Source organism: Jaculus jaculus, chromosome 4 (assembly GCF_020740685.1).
Source record: "Jaculus jaculus isolate mJacJac1 chromosome 4, mJacJac1.mat.Y.cur, whole genome shotgun sequence".
Taxonomy (NCBI): Eukaryota; Metazoa; Chordata; class Mammalia; order Rodentia; family Dipodidae; genus Jaculus; species Jaculus jaculus.
Window position 1 is genome coordinate 89276798 of NC_059105.1, and position 26057 is coordinate 89302854.

At 41.9% G+C, this 26057-nt stretch overlaps 1 pseudogene; it reads right to left on the reverse strand.

The window, feature by feature from the left end:
- Positions 1-6971: 6971 nt before the first annotated feature.
- The window catches only part of LOC123460239, an 84556-nt pseudogene continuing 65470 nt past the window's right edge, over positions 6972-26057 (reverse strand).

The window sequence follows — 26057 nt, forward strand, 5'->3', positions numbered from 1 at the left end:
TGCCACAAAGAGGAATGAGATTATGCCAGTTGTAGGAAATTGGATGAAACTGGACATCAACATATTAATTAAAAAGAAAAGAGAAGAAAAAAAAAAACCAAGTCAGGCATGGTGGCGCACGCCTTTTATCCCAGCACTTGGGAGGCAAAAGTGGGAGGATTGCTGTGAATTTGAGACCACCCTGAGATGAATTCCAGGTCATCCTGAGCTAGAGTGAGACCCTACCTCAAAAACAAAACAAAAGAGAGAGAGAGAAAGAGAGAAAAGAAAATCAGACTCAGACAAATATTGTTTTTTTTTTTCCCCCCCTCAAATGCAGAATCTTCATTAAAAACATACAAAAATGGGGCTGGGGAGATGGCTTTGCAGTTAAGCGCTTGCCTGTGAAACCTAAGGACCTCGGTTCGAGGCTTGATTCCCCAGGACCCACATTAGTCTGATGCACAAGGGGGCACATGCATCTGGAGTTCGTTTGCAGTGGCTGGAGGTCCTGGCGTGCCCATTCTCTCTGTCTATCTGCCTCTTTCTTTCTCTCTCTCTGTTGCTCTGAAATAAATAAATAAAAATAAACAAAAAAATACAAAAACCATACAGATATATGAAAGCAGAAAGGGGTTTATGTGGGAGTAAGAAGGACTCTAAAGAGAAGGGGCAGCAAGACGAGGTAGTGTGTGGGGTGAGAAAACTATCACACATTCTTTCTCATATGCACAATATTAAGTATGCATATGTACACACATATGTATATGATATCGAAGAACAAGAGGGATGATTTCCAGGGATCACAGGGCCAGTGAGAGAGGATGATAAATAAGGGTGGCCAAGGACAAATATGAGCAAACTACAATGATGCACAGGTATGAAAATGTAATAAGTAGCTCATTATTTTGTATGCTCACCAAAAACATTCAGTAACAAAGTGATGGCTGAATGTGTTCAGCTTTCTCATTTGGCCTGGAAGACACAGCAAACATGCAGACAAACTGAAGCTCAGAACCTACCAAGAGCAGGGCCCAGTGGGCACATGTGAATTGAGACTTTGAAAGGATAAAAAAGATCAGCGAGAAACAGACCTTTGCTTCCACAGGCTTAAACTGAATCCCAAACATCTCAACTCCTACTAGGATTTACTTTTGATCTGACTGCTTTTGGGAAGAAAATTGCTCTGTGGAATAAGCAAACATATCTTGTATAACTTTTCATTTACAAATATGGTAATTAAGAAAGAGTGAGGCTGCCAGAAGACAGGACCCCCATGGATAAAACCAAAGGGAAAATAGTAACAAATTCACAAGTGATTCCGCTGTTGGAGCTATTAGACTTAAATTCTCAAAAGACAGTGACTATAGGGGCTAGGGAGATGGCTATGTGGTTAAAGGCACTTGCTTGCAAGCCTGATGGTCTGAGTTTAATTCCTCAGCCACACATGTAGAGCTGAGTAAGTATTTATTTGTAGTGGCAAGAGACCCTAGTGGCTTCCCCCACCCCCACACACGTGCGAATAAATAAAAATTTTAAAAATGTGTAACAAAATGCATAAGAAGAGATGATAAGATAGACAAGTTCTATAAAGAAGAATCATGTTTTTCAAGGTAGGGTCTCACTTTAGGCCAGATTGACCTGGAATTCTTCATGTAGTCTCATGCTGGCCTCAAAGTCACAGCGATTGTCCTACCCGTGCCCCCCAAGTGCGCCCCCACACTTGCTAGACTAGAAGTTTGTAATGCCTCTTCTGGGTCTTAAGATACTTATGTTTGTTATGGTGTCTCTTCTCATACTTGTTCCCTTTTTTGTGTATGTGGTGGTGGCCTCCTGCTTCCCTGGTTCCCTCTCACCTCCTTGCTGCTGAGCCCAGGTGAGTGGAGAGTCCATCTCTTCCAGGAAAGGCTCTCTCTGCTAAAGAGGTAACCCCAAAGCCCCTCTTCTGTCCCAGGTGACTTTTTGGGCTGGCATTTGGCAGGAACAGGCAAAATAGATTGTAGTTTGTAGCTTGCCGGTGAGCTTCTTCCTTCCTGGGAGGCCACTCTGTCCTTCAGCAGAGCCAGGTTAGGACTCCTCGCCTTCCGCCAGCTCTGTTTCAGCGGCTCTGGGAAACCGTGGGCTGACAGAGTCAATCAACCCATCAAGGCCTGTTTTCCCCCTAAGTCCAGACATAGCTCTAGAATCTTTCTCAGTGTCACATCCAAGGCAGCTGTGGGGGTTTGCTTGTATATAACACACACACACACACACACACACACACATCTTTGAGACTTGTTACTTTTAAACATTCTTTTGGCTCTGGAATTCTACAGTGGGAACTGATGGCAGGTTTTCAGTTACACTGTACAGGGTGGCTGGGAAGCATAGAGAATGGAGAACGGCCGGAAGTTACAGGTACCGCCACAGTTATGGCACCTGAAATTTTGTCTACACCTTCACATTCTTAGGCCATGGCATGGTCATCTGCTAAGATGGACCTTGCTGTATTGTGTATCTGTTGTCAGTTAGTTGAAACCTGGTGGACCTTTGGAACCTTTTGTGACAGTGGACAGCCAAACCCACCATCCCATTAACCAGGCCCCACTAGCTGCTCCAGCCATCTCTGCTGACCAGACAGCACTGCCTCCCCAAGCAGGCATCTGAGTACTTGCAATGTGGCGAGCTAGGCGATCGTGTTGGCACCACTTTTGAAGACTCCAGGGAACAGGACAGAGGAATTGTGGTGAAGTAGAAATAACACAATATTGACTCGGTGGACAAGTTCACATTATCGTGCCAGCAATCTCCGTGGTCTTTTCATCTTGCAAAATTAGAATCTCTACACCAGTTTAGAAGCAACTTCCCGTTTTGCCCTCTTCCCACTCCTTGATGACCATGTCTTTGAATATGACTGCTCTAGGACCCTCAGATATGCAGAGCCATGTAGTATTTGTATTTTTGTAAGTGGCTAATTTCACTTAGCAGAATATCCTCGGAGCTCATCCATGTTGTACCATGTGTGGAATTTCCTTCCTAAGGCTCCATTGCAGGCCCGTGCAGTGCCACACTGCAGTCACCTGGTCCTCTGTCAGCAGGCACTTGTGCTGTTAAGAACTTGAGCATTGGGGTGGGCACAACTCTGAATTTGGCAAAGACTAGCTCCTGGAAATTTTCTATCCAGAAGTGTGCAAACTGCTTCTAGGAGAAGAGCCTGAGAAGTGAGAGAGCTGACTCCTTAGACACCCATCTCAGCAGTGGGCTAACTACCGCTAGCAGTAGCCTGAGGAAAAAGGAAACTGAAGAGTTTACTTTAAGCCACTAGTGTACCTGCTGTCCACTCTGTCCACTGCTCTAATGTCCCTGCGGCTGTGGCTTCCTCTGCATATAAGTACTTACTGGCACTTTTACTAAACAGCCAAAAACCAATAAAATGTGAACAAATGGTCCATTGGATGTAAAGAAGTTTTGACCTTGGTTAATCTTTAAACATTTGTTAAAAGAAGGGATTTAAGGATATGACCTGCTGGGGTCTGCTAATTCAGAGCACACCTACACTCTGATCACAAGAGCAACCACATTAAGCCTACCTGTTGTCTTCAACAGATCTATGGGCCCATAGTGACTGACTTCAATGTCTTCAATGCTATGCTCAATACTTCACATACATGTGTGTTTGCTCTGAGTTGAGAGTCCATCCAGGCCTCTTAGGAAAGGAGCATAGAGCATATCTTACGATCAGTCAGCATCACTGAACATTGCTTGTCAATATTGGTCATTTTTTCTGTTCAGGTCAAACATACCCCAAGGTAGAAGAAACCTAGCCACATTGTATTAAGTGGGTTCATTACACAGTTACAAGATTAATTTTAGAGCAAGTTACAGGTAAGAAATTTAGCTGTCACAGCAATAATCTCAGAGAAGTTATTTGTAAGGTCCATGAGAAATATTTCCACAGTTTTTTCCCATACTTGATTCCCAGAGTTTATTCCCATGGTTTGTTCCTATAGTTCATTCCCATATGTAAGCATGTCTTCAAGGACTTGCTCTGTTCTTGCAGGGTGTGGGGGCCCAGATTTATAATCCCAGTGCTTGGGAGGCAGAGCTAGGAGGATTGTGAGTTGGAGGCTACCCTGGGCTACACAGCGAGTTTCAGCCCAATGTGGCCTACATAGTGAGACCCCCCCTTCCCATCTCAAAAACTAAACAGAGCAATCCTTGCTCAATTTTTTTTTTTTTTTTGATTTATACACACAAGTAGAAGTTTTGGTCATATAATGATTCTTTTTTTAGTATTTTGAGGAATTGCTATACTGTTTTTCATTTCCTACCAATAGAGCAAAGGTCTCAATTTCTACAAATCCTTGCTAAAATATCTTACAGTGTTTTGGTAACAGTTGAGACTTTTGGTAACAAGAACTTTATGACTAAACTAATAATGTATTATATTTAAAATTATTTTTCTACAAATATGTAAGATAGACTTGAGATACAATCAAATTCATTACACTATTACTATTAGTCACCAGTCACTTAAACCTCAGGTTCATTATTTTTGAAAATTTTATTAATATTTTATTTAAAATTTTTCAATTGTTCTTATTTACTAGTATATGTACTTAATTTTGGAAAACCTTCCCCTCTCCTTCCTGTGCCCCATCTCTCTGGCCCCCTACCCTGCTTTCCACTTCAGGACCTCCCTTTGATTTTTCATATCACTTAAGATCCGCTACCTTTTCTACCCTTCTCCTTTGAAGTCTCGTTTTAACCCCTCCTATGGGCTTCTTTAGAGCTTCTTGGTATTTTCTTGGTATCTACTCTCTTCCACAATATAACACACACATATAAAGTTTCTAAGCAAAGAACCACAAATGAGAGAGAACAAATAGTGGTTTTGGAAATTTTATATATGCTATGCAATAACTGGCTAAGAAGTCGGGGTGTGAACTAGAGTTGAGATGACATTTCTGTGAAGTAGCAGATGATAACCAGTGGTAGGTCGGAGAGCAGAGCAGGGCAGAAGCATGGCACTGCCACATGCAGCTGGTCATATTTAAGGAGGGGCTGTAATACAGACTGCCAGCCTGTTCCAGAAGGTGTACGTCTTTCTGCTACCATGAGACCAGAACTTCTCCCAGCCACTAAAACACAGTATGGGTTCTGAATAGATTTAAAGCATGTCAGCAAGGTTGACTGATCAACATGCTGCCAGGCAGACAAAATTTCTTGTGTAAAATCATGTGTCTTTTGAATTTTGAAGACTGTAGAAAACTAAAAGGGGATATGAAAAACTCAGCACTGACTTTCACTTGTTTCAGGACTATTTTCAGATTCCAAGAGAGATCTTCAACGCAAAAATCTATCATTCTCTGTAAAGGATTTTAGCTATTCCTAGAGTTGCCAATTCGCTGTATTTTGGAGAGATGAGTCAGGGAGAGCTGGGATTGCTACAGCTGGGTGTAATCAGGGCTATTGTCCCTGTCTGGGCAGCAGGAGGAATGTAGGATCTATTTACATAGGGCCCCCAGAACTGCTTCTACCCCTGAAGGTGTGGCCACCTTTGTACCCTGAAAGTCAGTGATATGTAGCCTTCCTTCCCAGTCTTGGAGTGCTGAGGAATTTGGCTCCATACCTGGATGTTTTTATCACCCTGATCAATATAGGAAGGTCACTAAATTTAGCTGGGAGTATCTTAGTTCCTAGTGTTTTGTTTTTTTTTTTTAAAGAAAAGAAGGGTTTATTTTGGTTTTCAATTCAAGGGAATCCAGTCCATGGCAGGGCAAGCATGGCAGCTGAAGTGAAGTGGCTGTTAATAGTCAATCCACAGGCAGGAGGCAGCGAGTCATGAATGCTGGTGCTCAACTTGGTTTCTCCTTTTCATTTAGTCTGGGACCCCAGACCGTGGTATGATGCTGCCCACAGTTAGGGTGGCTCAGCTCATCACAATGAACCTACTCTATAATTTTCTTCATAGACATGCCCAAAGATTTGTCTCCTAGGTGAGTCTATATGCTGCCAAGTTCACAATCAATATTAACCATCACACTCAGGCTTCAGTAAGTAAGCCTACTAAACTAATTGGTTCACCAAACTAAATTTTGGTAGAATCATTACTTTGGTTGATATTGCTGCCTTATGTGGGATGGATCTGTCATATTTCCCTAGGAGAGGCTAATACAACACCTATCTATTACTATCTCCCCAAGATTCTTATTTATTTTTTTCTTTTTTTAATTTTCTTTTTTCTGACAACTTCCCTAATTATAGACAATAACCTATGGTAATTCCCTCCCTTCTCCCACTTTCCCTTTGCAACTCCACTCTCCATCATACCTCTTCCCCTTCTCAACCAGTCTGTCTTTTATTTTGATGTCATCATCTTTTCCTCCTATTATGATGGTCTTGTGTAGGTAGTAAAGAGAAACAGAGAGCTCCATCTACACTCAATGCAGCTTCGTAAAGCTCAATAATGCTATTTTCATAATACTTTAATTTAATAGTAACACATGATTCTTATAGAAAAAGAAAATAAAAGTCCCTGATACTTTTATTACCCTGAAACAATCACTTTTATTATGTTGGCACAATTCTATCTTATCATTTCTGCAATCATGTATGATAACATAATTGTCCTCATATAACCTGTCACATAAGCATTTCCCCTGTTGTTGCGGTTGCCTAATGACAGTAATTTTACTGGCTGTATGGATGCATAACAATAATTGTGATGCTGAGAAATAGTGAATTCCCAAAGGAATCGGTACTGTCAGCTACTGGGTACCGGGACCATATTGTTTGGTCTTAGGAATGGCAGAGGTACCTCTACAATTCTTCTTCTTAGGGACTATAGTGTCCCCTCTACCACTGCCAAGGTAATTTGCTTAGGAGACTGTAGATGCTTGCCTCTCTTATTCTTTTCTCCCATTCCCAGGGCAAGTTAAGCGAGACTAAATGCGGTTCTGGTAGCTGGGCTCTGTTGCTGCCTCTGGGTGGTCTGAGGGCTTGAGAAGTGCCTAGGTGATTGTATTGTTAGCTTCAGTTTTGGCAGCTTCCTCGGGTTTGGTGGGTTTGTCTGGAGACTGATTTTTCTTGAGATTGATAGAGGCTGCTAGGATAATAGCAATGACTGCTGCAACAATCCCAGTGACAGCAGCCCAGTGAAAAGGATGAGTGCTCAATTTGGATGCTTGAACAATGCTGGTCACAATCTTTGATGAGTAAGGCGTCGTTTTTAAACATCCCCTGCAGTTGTAATCACTACTATGATTATCGTTTGCTTGTGGGATGGAGAAGCTACCGTTGAAGTGGGAAAAGCTCCTGGATGTGCTGTTCTGGTAGAATATGACCCTGTTCAGAGGGCTGCTTTTCTAGCCATGGCATCTCCACATGTTGGTTTCCCTTTCCTGAAACATCAGTTGAGGGGTCTGGAGCTATAATAACCAGTTGGAAATTATGCTCAGATGTACAGGGTCACTTAGGCTGGTCTGGTCCATCTGGCACTGGTACTCCCTGCTGTCATTGTTCTTGGCCTTAAATGTGTAGCTGGTCTGGACCTGGGTCAGGATTGGACTCCCATTGTGGGTGCACTGTGCAGAGTGGCTCCCTGGCATGGCAGGGTCAAGCTGTCATCCTGGAGCATATGCATCCATGGGGGTTCAAGTTTCACCACAGCCTTTAGGAGATTGGCTTAGTGGGCCCAAGCAAGGCATCAATGCCTTTTCACAAAAGCTATTTCTAAGGGCTTGCCATACTGCTTTGTCCTCTGACAATCTCAAGCATGTGTGTCTCCAGCAAGTATAAAAATTCTGGAAGGCACCAAGGACCTTTGCAGTCTTCTGTGACAGTATTTTTGAGCAAACCTTTTGATGAATTTGGAAGTTTAAAATGTGAACACAGAGGAAGGCATCAAATACCTATCTACAGGCTACTGGAAAAGTTGAAACACTTCTTTTTCCTTAGTTTCCCACTCAATTGGAAAAGAAACTTTAATGTAGATTTTAAAAATATCTGAGTATGACTGTTAATTTCTATTGTCAGTTTGGTCAGATCAGGAATCACGAGAGAGAGAGAGATGCCTGTGGCAGGGTCTATGAGGGCATTTCCAGGAAACAAACCAATACTCCACTGAACTGGAGCCTAAGACTTCCACATGGTCACGTTGGCTCCTTATGTCCTTGAGTCAATGGGCTAAGAAAGGAGTTACAGTGCTAGAAGGGTGACTGACCCAGATTTCCACTGTGTCTCCACAATAGAAGAGGGGAAGGAGTAGATCTGGAGTGCAGGAGGTCTTTTAGGGCCCATCTTAATGTTACCATGCCTATGATCAAGGTCAAGGGGAACTACAACAACTCAATCAAGGCAGGTCCTTCAGAAATGAAATGGTGGGTCACCCCTTTTGATAAATAAGTGCTTGATGAGTGTGGAGGAAATAGAGTGAAGAGTAGAACACAGTAGTTATAATCTCCAGCTAAGGTTGTGTTGTAAGGTTTGGGTTCAAGAAGAGCACTGAGATGATTTCTTGTGCCTTAGATTTTTATTTAAAGTCAGGACAGACTAGCCTGTAAAAGGAAAAGAGGCTTTGAAACCTTGGCTTCAAGCATTTTCCAAAGGGAGAGTGGGAATATCTTCAGAGGGAGTCAGGTAGCTTTGCTAGGCAATTAGGGTGGCCCCTGAAAATAAAAATGTCAGGAATGTCGGCACTTGCTTAGATCAAAGGAGGATCTGACTTCTTATCTCTTGACTATTTCCCTAATCCTGTTTATCCATACCTGAACCCCTTCCTGTGGGGGGGAAGGGAGCTCTTTTTCTAGAATCCTGACCTTGTGGTTGGGCAAATTCAGCTCTTAGAGTTTGGCATCATGGCTAGCCTCTTCCCGAGACAGCTCCTAACCCAGACCAATTGCTGAACCAGAAGGTAGGTGACTCAAAACTAACCAAAGTGCTGAGAAGTGATAGTGGAGTGTTCAACACTACCATAAGGTTATGAATATATTTGCGATGGGAGAGCAAGGTCTCTGGGATGCCTGGCCTCTTCTAAACCTCCAGATAAGTTTCTCCTCATCTTGGCCCAGCCAGGTTGAGGTGAGGGGAGAGCCCCTTAACCCCTACTTTCTACATGGGCTCTTTACCCTCTCCTGACCTCCACATGGCAGGAGCTTGCTATACTTTCTTTTTTGTTCTCTCCATTTTTTTTTTTTTTTTTAGTTTTTCGAGGTAGGGTCTCACTCTGGTCCAGGCTGACCTGGAATTAACTCTGTAGTCTCAGGGTGGCCTTGAACTCACGGCGATCCTCCTACCTCTGCCTCCCGAGTGCTGGGATTAAAGGCGTGCGCCACCACGCCCGGCTTGTTCTCTCCATTTTTTAAAAAATATTTTTTATTTTTATTTATTTATTTATTTGACAGAGAAAATGGGAGAGAGAGAATGGGCATGCCAGGGCCTCCAGCTGCTGCAAATGAACTCCAGACACATGCACCCTCTTGTGCATCTGGCTAATGTCCTGGGGTCCTGGGGAATCAAACTTGGGTCCTTTGGCTTTGCAGGCAAATGCATTAACCACTAAGTCATCTCTCTATTTTCTCTCTATGGTTTTTTGAGGCCCAACACATGGGCTCTCAAGCCACATGGATATATTTATTTTCCTTCTCTTTGTTTGTTACTTCTCTAAATAAATATAATAATTTAATAGTTATCCTTCTCAGTCTTATTTTATTCAATTCTTTGGTTAAAAGTAGACATGAGCCTAGGGTTTGGTGTTCAAGGATTTTCCTGAACCCCTTAGCACCCTGTTTCAATCCTATGGTGAGAGAGGATTTTTGGATGGTAGGGTGTTGAGCACCAAGCCTACTTGGTCAGGTTGTCTAGACCTCTTATTGACTTCCTTTAGGAAAGTGAGGCTTGTAAGACAGTTTTTACTCAGGGCCACAGGCAGGCAGTAGAGCTTTGTCAATTTACTTAATAGTATGTAGCTGTTGGGCGGGGGAGTGGAGAGAAGTAGCAGCTTTCTTGAACTTCATTACTTCTTAGATGAACCTAATTTTCAATTTTGTTTCTTATTATTGGGTAGTTTTCACATCGATAGAACTAACTTAGAGGATTGTAATTTCAAAAGAGTTTCTGTCCTGTTTCACTAAAAAGATATATATATATATATCCAAACATATATATATATGTTTACCCCCTCCTGACCTCCACATGGCAGGAGCTTGCTATACTTTCTTTTTTGTTCTCTCCATTAAAATATACATATGTTTGGATAGAAGTATCTTATAGAGGTATGAAATGTTGAGCCCAGAAGCCATAGATTATTATTAGAAAAACTTCAGTGTCAGGAGTGGAATGCCTTTCAGAGAATTGTTGGCCTAATTTCCTCTAAGCATTATATGATAGTACCAAGGCTCTTGGTTGCCCACCAGAATTAGATGGTAAAATCCTGTTTCTGAAGATTTCACATGCTTGGGCTACAGGACACGGAGCAACAAGCTGCAGCTGAGCTAGAAGCCTCCTTCTTGTTGATGATCTGGGAGGATGTTGGACAAAAGCTATGCAGATGGTTGGGGGACAAAAGTCATCAAGGGTGTTAAGCCAGAAGTGGACTCTACAAGCTTGTGGCTGGCCAGCCATGCTACAATGGTGGCATGTCCATTATGGGGGAAACCAACTGATCTCTGGCTGGACTTGCAGCCTGCTCCATGAGAGGGAATTCATTTTTGGTACTGAAAACCTATTGAAAAGCCTAAGGCTTGAGAGATCATAGCCCTAGGGGGGAACTACTACTGTTGTCTGGATAACTAAATATATTACGTCCACAAACCTGCCCCCTGAATACTTATGTTTATGCATATATATTAATGCTACTTTCGCTTTTAGTTAGAGAAACTTTGCTTTTCAGATGGCAGTAACTACTAGGGTGACTCAAAACTCACCAAAGTGCTGAGAAGTGATAGTGGAGTGTTCAACACTAAAAGAGACATCTCTATCACACTCTCCAAGGCTCAGGGACCATTGTAGAACAGGTGATGGAAAGAAAATAAGAGCGAGCCACAGGAAGGGGAGGAGTGCTTATAATACTGTGTTTCAGACAGAAAGTGGCCATGGTATTCATGACCTCACAGTGGCTGATGCTACTTACACAAGACCTACATAATAGGAGGGGAGAATGATGACATCAAAACAGAAGAGAGAGTATCTGGAAAAAAGAAGGAATTCAGTGGATGGGGATTCAGAAGAGGGAAAACTAAGGGTGGTGGGAGGGGGATTATGATCATAGTATATTGTCTATATGTATGGAAGGTATCAATAAAAAGTTAAAAAAAGAGAAATAAAAGTTCCTTTGTTATCTTTCTTCTACTTTTTTACCACGTAATATAGTATCAGTAGTTAAATGTTATTGTATTTATATAATCATATTTAAGTTATGGGACACTAAAGATGAAGCATATCTTAGGGGACTTTGCCATATATTTTAGGAGAAAGTACAGTGATCTTGCAGTTGCTTGTCAGATAGTTGTATCATGTTAGGTGGAATTCGGACCTTGCTATTGCCTTTACCTATAAATTAAGCATAATGTAAAATGTGGTTGGGTGTCAAGTTGACAAGGGGTAGACTTGTGGTACTTAATTTTTGTTGTCATCTTGATCAGACAAAAAATCAAGTAAGAGACACACCTCTTGGGCAGGTGTATGGGGCATTCCAGGAAATGGTAGTATCTTATGCCTGGCTACCCTTGCTACTTGGTGGTGAGTGCATATATATTGTTGCTATCCAACCTTCATGGACATTGGAGTCCAGCTTCTTCAGTCTTCCAATGTGAACTGAAGGACAGTGGTTCCCCAGAGTCCTTAAGGCTTTCCATGCCAGATTGGGACTTCTTTGTTTATTTTTATTTATTTATTTGAGAGAGATAGGCAGACAGAGAGAGAACAAGGAAGGGGGGGGGGAGAATGGGTATGCCAGGGCCTCCAGCCACTGCAAATGAACTCCAGATACATGCATCACCTTGTGCATCTGGCTTACATGGGTCCTGGGGAATCATGCCTTGAACTGGGGTCCTTAGGCTTCACAGGCACACTCTTAACCACTAAGCCATCTCTCCAGCCCCCAGAATGGGACTTTTGAGGCATCCATCCTCATGGACTAAGAAGCTACTGGGTTCCAGCCTCTCCATTCCACTGACAGCCATTGTTGGTCTGCCCAGCCTATATCTTGCATGCCAGTCTCATAAGCCCTTTATCATATGTCTACAACACAGAAAAGCATAGTGCACTATTGTGTACCTAGCTTCCAAAACTCAATACCTGCCACCCCTGCTTCCCACTTGATACTCTTGATAAATGGATAAAGTAACACAGCTTTGAAAAAAAAAAACTTTGTTCAATGAAATATTGATGATTGCTGCTGTGGTTGGAGAGATAAGATTTGATCTATGTTTTATCATGACACTTACCTAAAGCCATATGCAAACAAACATATTTACCTCTTATCAGTTGAGATTTAAAATAAATCAACCTCAAAATAACATCCATCCATCCATTCATTCATTTATTCAGCCTCTGGGAACATTTAATATAGTCCAAACTGTTTTCTAGGCATTGGGAAAACAATAGTAAACAAACCCAAAAGAAATTCTTGCCTTAATGGAAATTTACATCCTGGAGAGATAAAGAAAGGGAGGAAAGGGGGAGAGAGGATAAGGAAGAGATTGAAGCTGGAATATTAAATAGAGGGACCTGAGCTGGAAGAGAAAAGGGGAGCCAAGGAGAAATGGGAAGATGGGAAGACTGTTGCAGTTCTGGTTGGAAGGAATATCATGTGTCAAGGTCCAGGGATAGAGAGATGGGAGTGGTCTAATTTACGCTAAAGACAGCAAGGAAGACAGGACAGTAAGGAAGGAACAAGGAAAGGAGGTCTGAGAAATTCTGAGGAGGACTGTATTATTGCATGTTGAGGACATAGGTTTCCTCAGGGAAGTAAGCTTGAACAAGGGTGGGTAGCTAGCCAACAGCATGAGATTAAGGAGCAAAGTATTGTTCTAGTTAAGCCAAATAGGACAAAAAGTGAGATGTATTCTGGAGTTTTCACACAAGCTGAATTTTCTGAAGTAATTGGAAAATACCTGCATTTTGTTCCCCAAATCTAACAGGAATTTTGATACACAGGACATACTTACCTGTGTGTTTCTTTGTTCAAGCCTTCTTGTCTAACTGGATTATTTAATTATTTCTAGTTATTGCCTCTGTTTCAAAGTCTGCTACACAGGACTTTCCTTTCTTAGATGAACCTAATTTTCAATTTTGTTTCTTATTATTGGGTAGTTTTCGCATCGATAGAACTAACTTAGATAGAAACCTTGTCAGTTTCTCACAGACAATGGAGAAATCATCTGCTCTTCGGACTGAATGACTGCTTAATCCACTTGACTGCATTATTTGAGGCAGTGTAGAGGTAACAGGGCTCCTGAAAATAAAAGCAAGAAATGTCTTCCAACCTGTAAGGGTAGAAATGTCCTGGAGACTCTAAGGATAGAAATGTCCTTGAGCCTGTAAGGGGTGATTCTGGGTTTTCCTTATCTCTTTCCTTGCAGAAGAGCCCTTGCAGTCTCCATCTTGTAGGAGTTCAGGAGGATTATTCCCTTTCCTAGGCATGTAAATGGGATTACTCTCTCTCACAGAAGGTTAAGATTCCTGGAAGATATATCCCTCCCAAGATACTTAGACATCTTGCATGGGAACTGGGCTTACTAGCTCAGTCCCTATCTGGTAATTCCCATGAAAGTCCCCAGTCAGGGTCACCAGGGGTGCTTTCCCATTTCTAGGGGATCCATCTTCCTCAAAGAAGGGGCTGTGCCTTCTTTCCTTCTTGTAAATTCTATAATAAAATGTTTCTAAGCTTTACCCTTGATGGTCATTGGATTTCATGACTCAGTGGAAGTTTTGTGTGGCCACGATGTTTTGCACCCTAGTTCCTGAGTTACTGCTCAGCTAAGAGCCAACAAAAATTCTGTCAATCTCAAAGGTACCTCAAATTCTCTATCAATGCTAGATATTTACAGAATATCATATTTATTGCATCACTTTGGCATACTATGAATGAATGTCTGTATGATATGTTTTATCATTACTTTTTGGTAAAATATTAGACTTGAAATATAGTTGCCTTGTTTCTGGTCAAATCTCAGTGAAAGGAGATTATTGACTTCATAAGGTGTATATATAGTAGTTCATTATTATCTTGGGACTAATGTATCCCCTTTCAGGAGTGGTAGGGTGTGTTTTTTATACTCTGTGATACCTCACAGAGAAGGGTGGGGGGGTTCTCCTTCTGAATGATAATTTCCAATTATTCACACCCAACTTGAACAATACAAGCTAGCATAAGCAGACAGTCATAGTTTAGGGAATTCAGAAGGGGAAGAGGATTGGATATCAGGTTATGAGAGCTAACTGGATATCAGAGGAAGGTAGAGGAAAAGGGATAATTATATTTGTGGCTATCCTTCTTGAAACATTCTTAGCAGATTTTATAAACTTGGGTTAAAGATGTTTTTGTTTATTTACTTAAATATCAATTATGCATGTGTCATGAAGCTATGGTGCTGTTACATGCTGGGAGAAACAAGAACTATATAAGAAGGAATGGTACTTGCCTATGAAATGATTTAGAACAATGCAAGAATCCTCTCATGTAACCCCAGGTAAGCATCTGAGTAGTTAGAAATTACATGATGAGGTATAAAACATCCCTTTTGTAGTGAATTTTTCTTTATATCAATTATCTTCTTGCTCAGAGAGGTTGTTACCAAATTACAAGTAAGTACTATAACTTTTGTTGTTCTACTGACTAAATTCTAGAAAATGCTTTTTATTAATGTACACAAAGCCACAAAGCCTTTTTGGAACATTTGCAAAAAGCATGCAGAAAGCAAATAGTCAATCAAATATCTCTGTCCTGGTTTCATTTCATGTAGCCAAGTCTGGCCTCAAACTTTGATCTTCCTGCAATGTCTCTCTAGGCAATGCACCCAGGCCTGATTTGTTATGTGCTAGGCAAGCACTGGACCAACTGAGCTATATGCCCAGCCCCTGTCTGTTTTTTTTTTTTTTTTCTTTTTTCTTTTTTATTAAGCTGAAACTCTGTATGGATACATCAAGTGTTGCTACCAGCATTCCTCTCCTCCCTGCCCCCATTCCACTAAGGGTGTCCCCCTTAGTGGGATTGTTGGTATTCACCGTGGACTTGTAGGTTATGAGTTGTGAGAGCAGGAGTCACTGGGTATATGAGGAGGGAAATGCCTTTGATGATTCCCTCCCACCCTGTGGCTCTTACATTCTTTCTGCCCCCTCTTGCACAAAATTCCGTGAGCATTGGTGAGTGTGCTGTAAGTGTATTTTATTGTTGAGCCCTCAGCAGCTTCCGGATGCTCAGGGTCTGTCTCATCACCCTGGCTCAGGTTATCAGGCTTTCCATGGAAGCAGCACTCTTGCTCATCTCACGTTCCTTTGTTTTTTCACCTGGGCTCTGGCTGCTGTGCTGGGAGTGGGTTGCCTGCTGACACAGAGTCAGTGATCCTTGTGCTATTGACAGATTTTGGTTGTCCTTGGACCTTACTGTTTTCTGACAAAGAAAAACAGTTTCTCTAATGGAGAGTGAGATCAGGACAGGTTAAGGGTATAAGCATTGTTAATTTTGAGAGATTTCGATGGGTGTAACCTCACTTTGGGCAAAAAACTAGCAGAAGCTTTTCATTGTAGTCCATTACCTTGGTCTCCATAAGATTCTCAGTTGCAGCTATGGGTTCCTTTCCACTTAGTAGAACTCTTAGTTAATCAGAAAGCCATTCATACCCTACCTAAGGTGGGTGTCTCTATTGCACAGGTATGTACATCTTGTCAGGATAGTTGATTGCATATAGCAATCTCTTACTTGCTTGCAGCCTTATTGGCCTTTTCTTTTTTTTTTCTAGCATCTCATGTCACAGTTTTCAGCACTATATGAGCTAGTCATCCGGGTACTGACTTCTTTCCAAATTCAGGCAGATCTCTGTGTTCTGTGTCAGCAGCATGTGTTGTCTTCAGCAATAGTCTTACCTTTCTCTGCAGGTGGATAACCAAGTGCTTTGACAGAAGTCTGTCTTGTTTTGAAGACCTCAGAAATATCTCTGATCAAAAGCTCAATGTGGGTTGTAACCCATTTATGGTCCTGAGATTTACCAGCTAGGGCCAAATATTTTAGGGTTAGACTCTATCCCATCCTCTTCAGGTCCTATCTTACTGGATGATTCCTCCATGGTCCTATTGAGGGTTTTATCTTTTAGTCTGCTGTCAAGGAGGAAGGTTTCTGTGGTATCAATTCATTTTGTATTTGGGTTTGTGTATATCTCCCCCCGAACAGAACCCTCCCATTCCCCTCTCCACAAACACTTCTATCCTGCTTGCTTGCCCTCGAGTTATGTGGCCCTCAAGTTTCACATCTTGTATGATAGCAATTCAAGCTGTTCCAGTTTAGGAACCACAGATGAGAGAGACCAGAAGCATCTGCCTTTCTGTGCTTGTGTGAGTGTGGTACTTTGAATAGATGGCTCCTAATATACTCACTGTTTCATTAGTTTGTAGTTTGCATCTGCAGCCGCCTGGCTGCACACAATCTCACTAGGTGGATCTTAAGGTGTGGTTGTGGGTTTGAGATTTCAATCTAAAGATATGCAAAGTGTGTCGTGCTGTGTGGCTTGTGCTTTTGGCATGTGCTTCTCTGTCTGTGTTCGGTCCTGTGAAGGCAGGCCAGCTTCTTCTGCCATTTTGGAACTTCCCCTGGATCTGTAAGCTTAAATAAATCCCTTCCTCCATAACTGTGCCTGGTCTGGAAGTTCATCTCAGCAAACCTGAAACTGTCTGCTACAGAGAGTTTGCTTAGTATGATCTGTCCCCATTATGTCCACTTTTCTACAAATTTCATTCATCATTTTGCCTTACTGCTGAGTAGAATACCATTGTGTATATGTACCACCTCTTCATTATCCATTCATCAAACAATGGGCATTTGGGTTGATTCCAGTTCCTAGTGATTATGAATTGAGCAGCTATAAACATGGTTGAACAAGTATCTCTGCAGTGAGGTATGGAGCCTTTGGGGTAGATACTTGGTAGAAGAATAGCTGGGCCAGTTGGTAGCTCTATTTTCATCTTTTTCAGAAGTCTCCATATTAATTTCCATAATGGTTATACAAGTTTGTACTCCCATCAGCAGTAAGTAAGGGTTCCTCTTTCTCCACATCCTTTCCAACATTTGATTTTTCAATTATTGCCATCCTTTATGGAATAAGGTGGAATCTCATAGGTTTTTATTTTTAGTTTTTGGTTTCTCAAGGTAGAATCTTGTGGTAGCCCAGGCTGACCTAGAATTCACTATGTAGTCTCAGTGTGGCCTCGAACTCATGGAGATCCCCCTACTTCTGCCTCCTGAGTGCTGGGATTAAAGTTGTGCACTTCCAAGCCCGGCTTTCATATTAGTTTTAAGTTGTACTTCCCTGATGGTTAAGGGCATTAAACATTTTCTTAGGTGAGTATTAGTCATTTGTTTTTCTTCCTTTGAGAATTCCCTGTTGAATTCTCTGCCCCATTTTTTGAGTGAATTGTTTGCATTTTTTGTTGTATAGTTGTTGAGTTCTTTATAGATTAGGATATTAGGCCTCTATCAGTTGTATAGCTGGCAAAGACTTTTCTTACATTCTGTGGGTAGTCTGTTGGTTCTGTTTATGGTATGTTTATGTGTACAGAAGTTTTTTAGCTTCATAAGATCCCATTGGTTGAGTGATTGTTTAATTTCTGGGCTACTCAGGTATTGTTTGGGAAGTCTGCCCACTTCTCTATTGTGGAGAGTTCCCCCTACTTTTCCATCCAGTAGCTTGAGCTTCAGGTTTCATATTGAAGTCTTTAATCCATTTGGAGATGATTTTGTGCATGGTGACAAGAGTGGGTCTAGTTTAATTTTCCTACATGTGGTTGTACAATTTGTCCAGCACCATTTGTTGAAGATACTGTGTTGTTGTTTTTTTTTCCCTCCCGTGTATGTATTGGCTCCTTTGTCAAAGAGCAAGTAGCTTTAGTTATTTTAACTAAGGGCTGGGTCTTCAGTTCATTTCCTTTGGTCTATATGTCTGTTTTTGTTATTATGGCTTTGCAGTACAGCTTTATATTGGGTATGGTGATTCCTCCAGAGGTGTTTCTTTTGCTGAGGATATTTTTGGATATGTGAGGCCTTTTATCATTCCATATGAATTTCAAGAATTTTTGTTTGCTATCTGTGAAGAATGATGCTGGGATTTTTATTGGCATTGCATTGAATCGTATATTGCTTTTGGGAGAATTGCCAATTTTCACAATATTAATTCTAGCTATCCAGGAGCATGGAAGGCCCTTCCATCTTCTCATGTCCTTCTCTCTTTCTTTCTTGAGTGTTTTTATGTTTTCATTATATAGGTTTTTACTTCCTTAGTTACTGTCATTCCAAAGTATTTGATTTTCTTTTTGTGGCTATTGAAAATGGGACAGCCTTGCTGATTTCTTATTCCATATATTTATTATTCGTGTATAGGTTGGCTACTGATTTTTGCTTGTTGATTTTGTATCCTGCCACTTTGCTGAAGGAATTTATTACCTTTGGAAATTTTATGGTAGATTCTTTCAGGTTACTTATGAATAGGATCATGTAATCTGCAAAAAGGGCTAGTTTGACTTTTTCCTCTCTGGTTTTCATCCTTTTCTTATCTTTCTCCTATCTCATTGTTTGGGCTAGAACTTGTAGTACTATGTTGAAGAGCAGTGGTGAGAGTGGGCACCCTGTCTTGTTGCTGGTCTCAATGGGAACTCCTTGAGTCTTTCCCCATTAAGTATCATTTGGGCTTCAGGTGCTTTGTATATAGCCTTTATTATACTGAAATGTAAACCCTCCAGGTTTACATTTTTCAATGTTTTGATCATTAAATGGTGTTGTATTTTGTCAAAGGCCTTCTCTGTATCAATTGAAATTACCATTTTTTTTTGTTTAAGATTATTTATGTGGTGTATTATATTAATCAATTTCTATATGTTGAGCTATCCCTGTATCTCTGGGATGAAGCCTGCTTAGTCAAGGTGTATGCTAGTTTGATGTGTTGAATTCAGTTTTCAAGGATTTTGTTCATGTTTTCTTGCATCTAAGTTCATCAGGGCTGTAGGTCTATAATTGTTCTGTTTTCTAGTTACACCTTTGTCTGGTTTTGGTATTAGGGTAATGGTAGCTTCATAGAAGGAGTCAGGGAACCTGCCCTGTTTTCAGTTCTTCAATGAAGGTTTGGTGGAATTCAGCTGAGATTCCATCAGGTTGTGGAACTTTCCTTTTGGGAAGGTTTTTCATTATGTTTTCCATCTTAGTGCAGATAATAGTTTGTTTAGGAGGTTTATTTATCCTGGATTTAGTTTCGGAAGGTAGTATTTGTCTAGGAATTCATCATTTCTTTCAGGTTACCCAATTCTGTGGAGTAGAGGTTTTAGAAGCATTTCCTAATGATTCTTCCTATTTCATGGATTGTCTATTGTGACTGGTCCCTTTTCATTTCTAATTTTGTTAACTTGAGACTTCTCTTTTTTTGTTGTTTGATCAAATTGGCCTGAGGTTTATCAATCTTATTTATTTTTTCACAGAACCAGCTCTTTGTTTTGTTAATTTTCTTAATTGTTTTCTTAGTTCCTGTTGCAGTCAGGCTTACATTGCTGGTAGAAATCACCCAACTAAGAGCAGCTTGTGGGAAAAAGAGGTTTATTTTTATTTTGGCTTACAGGCTTCAGGGGAAGCTCCATGATGGCAGGGGAAAATGGTGGCATGAGCAGAGTGTGAACATCACCCTCTGGCCAATATAAGGTGGACCATAGCAACAAGAGAGTGTGCCAAACACTGGCATGGGGAAACTGGCTATAACAACCATAAGCCCACCCCCAAGAATACACTCGCTCCAGGAGATGTTAATTCCCAAATTGCCATCACTTGGGAACCTAACATTCATAACTCCCAAGTTTATGGGGGACACCCGAATCAAACCACCACAGTTCCTATTCATTAATTTTTGCTTTGATATTATTTGTTTCTTTTCATCTGGAACTCTTAGGGTTAGATCGTTCTTGGTTTTCCATTGCCATTGTTTATTTATTTATTGTTTTGAAAAAGAGAGAGGGGAGGAAAGAGAGAGGATGAGGTAGACAGAAAGAGAGAGAATGGGCACATCAGAGCCTCCAGCTATTGCAAATAAAGTCCAGATGCATGCACCACCTCATACATCTGGCTTACATGGGTAATGGGGAATCAAGACTGGGTACTTGGGCTTTGCAGGCAAGTGGCTTAATGGCTGAGCCATTTCTCCAGCACTCCAATGCCATTATGTGAATGGCTAGGTCATTACAATCTTTCTGTCTTTGTTATGAAGGCACTTAGTGCTATGAATTTTTCCCTTAAGGCTGCCTTCATTGTGTCCTATAAGTTTTGGTCTTTTGTGTTTTTGTTATCATTCTGTTCTAGAAATTTTACAGCTTCCTTTTTGATTTCTTCCACAACCCATTAATTATATAAAAACACGTTGTTTAGTCTCCAGGGCCTGGTGTAAATTTCTGTTGTGACTTTTGTTGTTAATTTCTAGTTTTAATGCATTATGGTCTAATATGATGCAGGAAGTTATGTCAATTTTCCTGAATTTATGGAGGCTTGCCTTATTCCCCAATATACAATCTATTTAGAAGAAGGTTCCATGGGCTGCTGAGAAGAATGTATATTCTGTGAAGTTGTGGTGGAATCTTATGTATATGTGTTAGGTCTAGTTGATTTAGGGTGTTGTTAAGCTCTATTATTTCCCTGCTAATTTTCTGCTTGGATGATCTCTCTATTGATGATAGTGGGGTATTGAAGTCCCCTACTATGATGGTATCATAGCCAGCCTCACATTATTGGGATGAACCTCCAGACATGACATAGTTTATGGGAGGAAGAAGAAATTTATTAAAAGAGATCCAGGGGAAGTTCTATAATGGAAGAAGAAGTTGGCCTCCTTTCACAGGACCAAGCAAAGACAGAGAAAAGCCAAAAGCAAAACCACCAGCAGCAGGCAAACACACTTTAGGAGCCTGAGGCAGAATTCCAGCAAAGCTCCAGATTTTTCATGTCTTTAGACTGTAATTCCAAATCCATCCCAACACACACTTTAGGGCTTGATTCTAGAATCTACTCACTATGATGTCAAGTTTCAAGCTTAAATGAAACTCTTGAATCAATTGGGGGCCATCCATTCAAACTACCACAAATGGTTTTGGAGTTCATTTCTGGTTTTTTGTCAAGTAGGTTTTGTTTTATAAACTGTGGTACTCCTTTGTTTGGTGCATATAAATTTATTATTGTGATGCCCTCTTATTGGACTGTTCCCTTGATGAGTAAAAAGTGGCCTTCTTTGTCCTTTTTGATCACTTTTGGTTTGAAACCTATTTTATCAGATATTAATATAGCCACACCACTTGTTTCTTATTTGAGTTTGCTTGGAATATTATTTCCATCCGTTCACCCTGAGGAGGTGTCTGTCCTTAATGGTGAGGTGGTTTTCATGAAGAGAGCAGATAAAAGGGTCCATTTAAAAAGAACTTTTGTTTTTATTATTTATCCATTTTGAGAGAGAGAGAGAATGAGAGGCACATAGAGAAAAAGTACATTCCAGGGCCTCCAGCCACTGCGAATGAACTTCAGATTCATACATATGCTCCTTTATGCATCTGGTTTACAAAGGTACTGGGGAAGTGAACCTAGGTCCTTAGGATTTTCAGACAAAATCTTCAACTGCAAAGCCATCTCTCTAGCCCAGGTCCAATTTTTTAATCTACCCTGTTAACTTTTGTCTTTTGATGAGTAAGTTAAGAACATTAATATTTAAGGTTATTACTGTGAGGTTCAATTTTATTCCTGCTGTGTTGGAGGCTTTATGGGGTTTAGTGTTTTCTTGGGCTTTGTATGTTTCTGAGCCTGCTCTAGTTTTGGTTATTGTGATCTTTCTCTTGTGGGCCTTGAGATGGATTGTTTGACTCATCTGTGTGGAGTATTCCCTGAAGTATTCTCTGTAGGCTTGGCTTTGTGTTCATGTAATCATAGAGCTGGCTTTTTATCATGGATGGTTTGCCTTTTTTCTTTTTTTTTTGATAAATGTCTCTGAAAATCATGACCCAACATGTAACTCTGACATTCTTTCTGCCCCCTCTTCCGCAAGATTTCCCTGAGCCATGTTGGGTTCATTTTTGGTCTGCTTCAGTGCTGAGGTGTTGGGGGCCTCTGAGGCTCTGGCTCTCTGATTTGGTAGGAGTTGATTTTTCTCTGCATTGATCTCCTTCCCCTTTGTGCTGGTATCCAGTTCACAGGAAAACATCACCCTTGCTTATTTCGCCAGTTGTCCTTAGTTTCAGTTGGGCCCCTTCTGAGGTATGTTGGGGCAGCTCTCTTCTTAGGATCTGCATCTATCTGGAAAAGAGAAGCAGATTCTCCAACGGAGAGTAAGTTAGCACCCAGGAAATTGAGATAACACTTACTTTTTTGATAGACAGTTTGATAGGTGTAGGCCCTCTTATACCCCGTGATTGATGGTAGCTTGATATTGTAGAGTGGGCTTGTGTTTGGGTATGGTTCTGACTTGTTTCCCAGCTCCAGCTAAGGGTCTAGTACCACTGAGTGGATCAGTTAGCCAAATCAAGAGCAATTGATTCCTCACCATGGCTGTGTACCACTATTGCACTTGTGTGGGTATCACATCCGGTTAATTGTTGCTACTTAGGTTAAACAATGTGTTGCTTGGACAGATCTTGGTCACTTCCCCCAGTCGCCTATGTAGCGCCTTCTGGCACTAGACACGCTGACTGTCTGGGGACTGACTCTCTCCTGGCTTCCAGCCATGTCATTCCATTTTACGTGTCAGCTGTGTATGGAGTCTTCAGCAATAGGGTCTTACCACTGGCCTTTGGTGGGTCATCAATTACTGTGGTGGTTTGATTCAGGTGTCCCCCATAAACTTAGGTGTTGCGAATGCTAGCTCCCCAGCTGATGGATATTTGGGAATTAATGCCTCCTGGAGGGAGTGTATTGTTGGGGGTGGGCTTATGGACTTTATAGCCAGTTTCCCCATGCCAGTATTTGGCACACCCTCCTGTTGCTGTGGTCCATCTTCTGTTGGCCAGGGGGTGATGTCCACCCTCTGCTCATGCCATCGTTTTCCCCTGCCATCGTGGAGCTTCCCCTCGAGCCTGTAAGCCAAATAAACCTCTTTTTCCCAGAAGCTGCTCTTGGTTGGGTGATTTCTACCAGCAATGCGAACCGGACTGCAACAGTAAAGTGGTACCGGGAGTGGGGTTGCTGCTAGACACCTGACTATGTGGCTTCAGCCTTTTGTAGCTGATTTTCAAGAGGAATGTGGAAGGAGTTGAAATCTTGGCCTAAGAGATGCCTTGCAGTACTGTAAGTACAGCCTGATGGACTAATCTGGTCAGAGCTGAAAGTCCTGAATGCAGTAAGAACTATGGACTGTGAGGTTTGGCTTATGAGGGTGAAAAAGAGCTGTGCCTGGACTGGGCTAGCAGTTTGTGAGAGAAGCTTGCTCTTATGCCCGTGTCCTGAGAAGTTGTGCAGGGTTGCTTTGCGTAGAAATGAACTGGTGTGAGCAGAGGAATATGGCACAGAAAGAAAAATCTTTGGGTGAACTGTTGCCCATTCAGCTGCAACTGAGAGATTACAACCTTTGAGACTGGGCTAGCTGACCTGCGCTGGGGCAACAAAAAGAATGCCGACTCTTTTGAAGGGGACTGAGTGCTCAAGGAGTGTCCTGTTCTTCAAAGTCTGCTTTATTCCCCCCTGGATTAACAAATTGGCACCCTACCTGGTATCATAGAGTATAAGAAATGCTGGAAAGAGGGTCATTGAGTTTGCAACACGGTCTTATGTTTTGGAAATGGCCATGGGCAATGTGAAGCAGGTTTGCTGGTTGCCTGCATAGAGACCCCATGGGGCCATGAAGATGAACCGTGGCTTGCAGTGGAGACCCCGTGGAGATGCCGGGACCATGAGATGGCTGCCGAGGAGCTGCCGGCCCTGATGAAGTTTCCCAGGACTGTGAGTAGCCTAGCTGGAGGGGCGGAATTGGAATGCCAGAGACTTGTTGCTGGTTAGAATTATCGGACTTGAAGACTTGTCACTGGCTAGAGTTGCTGGACTTGAAGCTACAGAGTTTGATGTTTGCCCTGGTTGTTTTAAATCGTGTATTGGTTGAATGTTTCTTTGCTATGCCCAATGCCATCTATTGCAGTGTGAATATTTATTCTGTGCCATTCTGGGTTTTTTGAGGTTATATTTTGGTAGTATGGCTCAGTTAAAAGATCTTGAACTATGGGGATGTATGAACATCATTGAGATTGATTAAAAACTATGGGGACTTTTAAAATGAGATGAATGCATTGCATTTTACATCATGTATGATTATCAGTTTATGGGGGCCAGGGGCGGAATGTGGTGGTTTGATTCAGGTGTCCCCCATAAACTTAGGTGTTGCGAATGCTAGCTCCCCAGCTGATGGATATTTGGGAATTAATGCCTCCTGGAGGGAGTGTATTGTTGGGGGCGGGCTTATGGACTTTATAGCCAGTTTCCCCATGCCAGTGTTTGGCACACCCTCCTGTTGCTGTGGTCCATCTTCTGTTGGCCAGGGGGTGATGTCCACCCTCTGCTCATGCCATCGTTTTCCCCTGCCATCGTGGAGCTTCCCCTCGAGCCTGTAAGCCAAATAAACCTCTTTTTCCCAGAAGCTGCTCTTGGTTGGGTGATTTCTACCAGCAATGCGAACCGGACTGCAACAATTACTCTGACAGAAGTCTGTCATTGTTTTGGGAAACCTTGTAGGTTTCTCTGATCAAAAGCTCATTGTGGATTGTAGGCCCAAGCTGGAAGTGGGGGTTACAGGTCAGTGTCCACTAAGAAATTGAGGAAAAAGATAACTAATATACAAGAGTTTGAGAGGAGAGAGATAGAGGGGAGAGGGGGAGAGGGAGGGAAGGAAGATGTAGGAGATTTAGGTCAGTCTTGATCCTACCCTCTCCAGTGTCTTGTGGTTCAGGTTTGTATTTGTTCTTGTAGTATCTTCAGTAAGTGTTTCATTTTGGGTTTGACCCAGATTGGAGTTTTATGGCATTGTATCCACAGATAGCAGGTTGTAGAAGTTGCATGCATGGGTACAGCTCTGGGCTGGTGGTTGATAGGAGAGCTGTGGTTTGATGTCTACAATCTCTTCATCCCATGACCACAGCTGTGCCTTGCCTGTGAGGCCTTAGCTCTTGTCCCTGCTCCTCTACTATACCCAACTGAGCATGCCACAGAGGACTCATTGGTTGCCCTGGCAGGTGGCCTGATGTTCCTGTGTTCTCTCCCAGCTGGAACAGGAGAGATCTATCAAGGAAGCACTGGTCAGCAGATGCTAGAGATGTGTGGGTGTGTGGGGGGGGAGTAAGAGTGGGGAGGGAGTGTGGAGCACTGTGCACCAGGAACCAGGCTGGAGCTCAGGTCTGCAGAGTTGGCATCAAATGGTGCACAGGCCCCAGAAACACAGAATCCCTCACCAGCCTGGAGTGGACAGGTCCCAGAGATGCCACGCCCATCACTAACCTGGACCGCACAGGCCCCACACATGCTTAGACCCTCAGCATCTCAGAGCACACAGACCCTAGACACACCAATCCCCTTACCAACCCAGACCACAGAGGCTTTAAAATTAATAATTTTGAACAGATGAAATGACCCTAATCCAAGAAAAAAAATTCTGGTCTAGAATGATCCCACAGAGGCTGTATTTTGACAGCATAAGTTTTCTCTGTGTGACTTTTCAAAAATAACAAGGAAAAGAAGATGTGTAGAAAAAAATGAAGAAGTGTGGGGGGCTTCCATTTACTGAAGTTAAGCTTTTCTGTTAAAAGAACAAATCACCAAGTGAATCCCTCTATTGCTTGGAATTTTTAGCCTTTAAAAAATAGTCATTGGCTTTGATGCTTAAATTGTGGCTAAGTTGGCC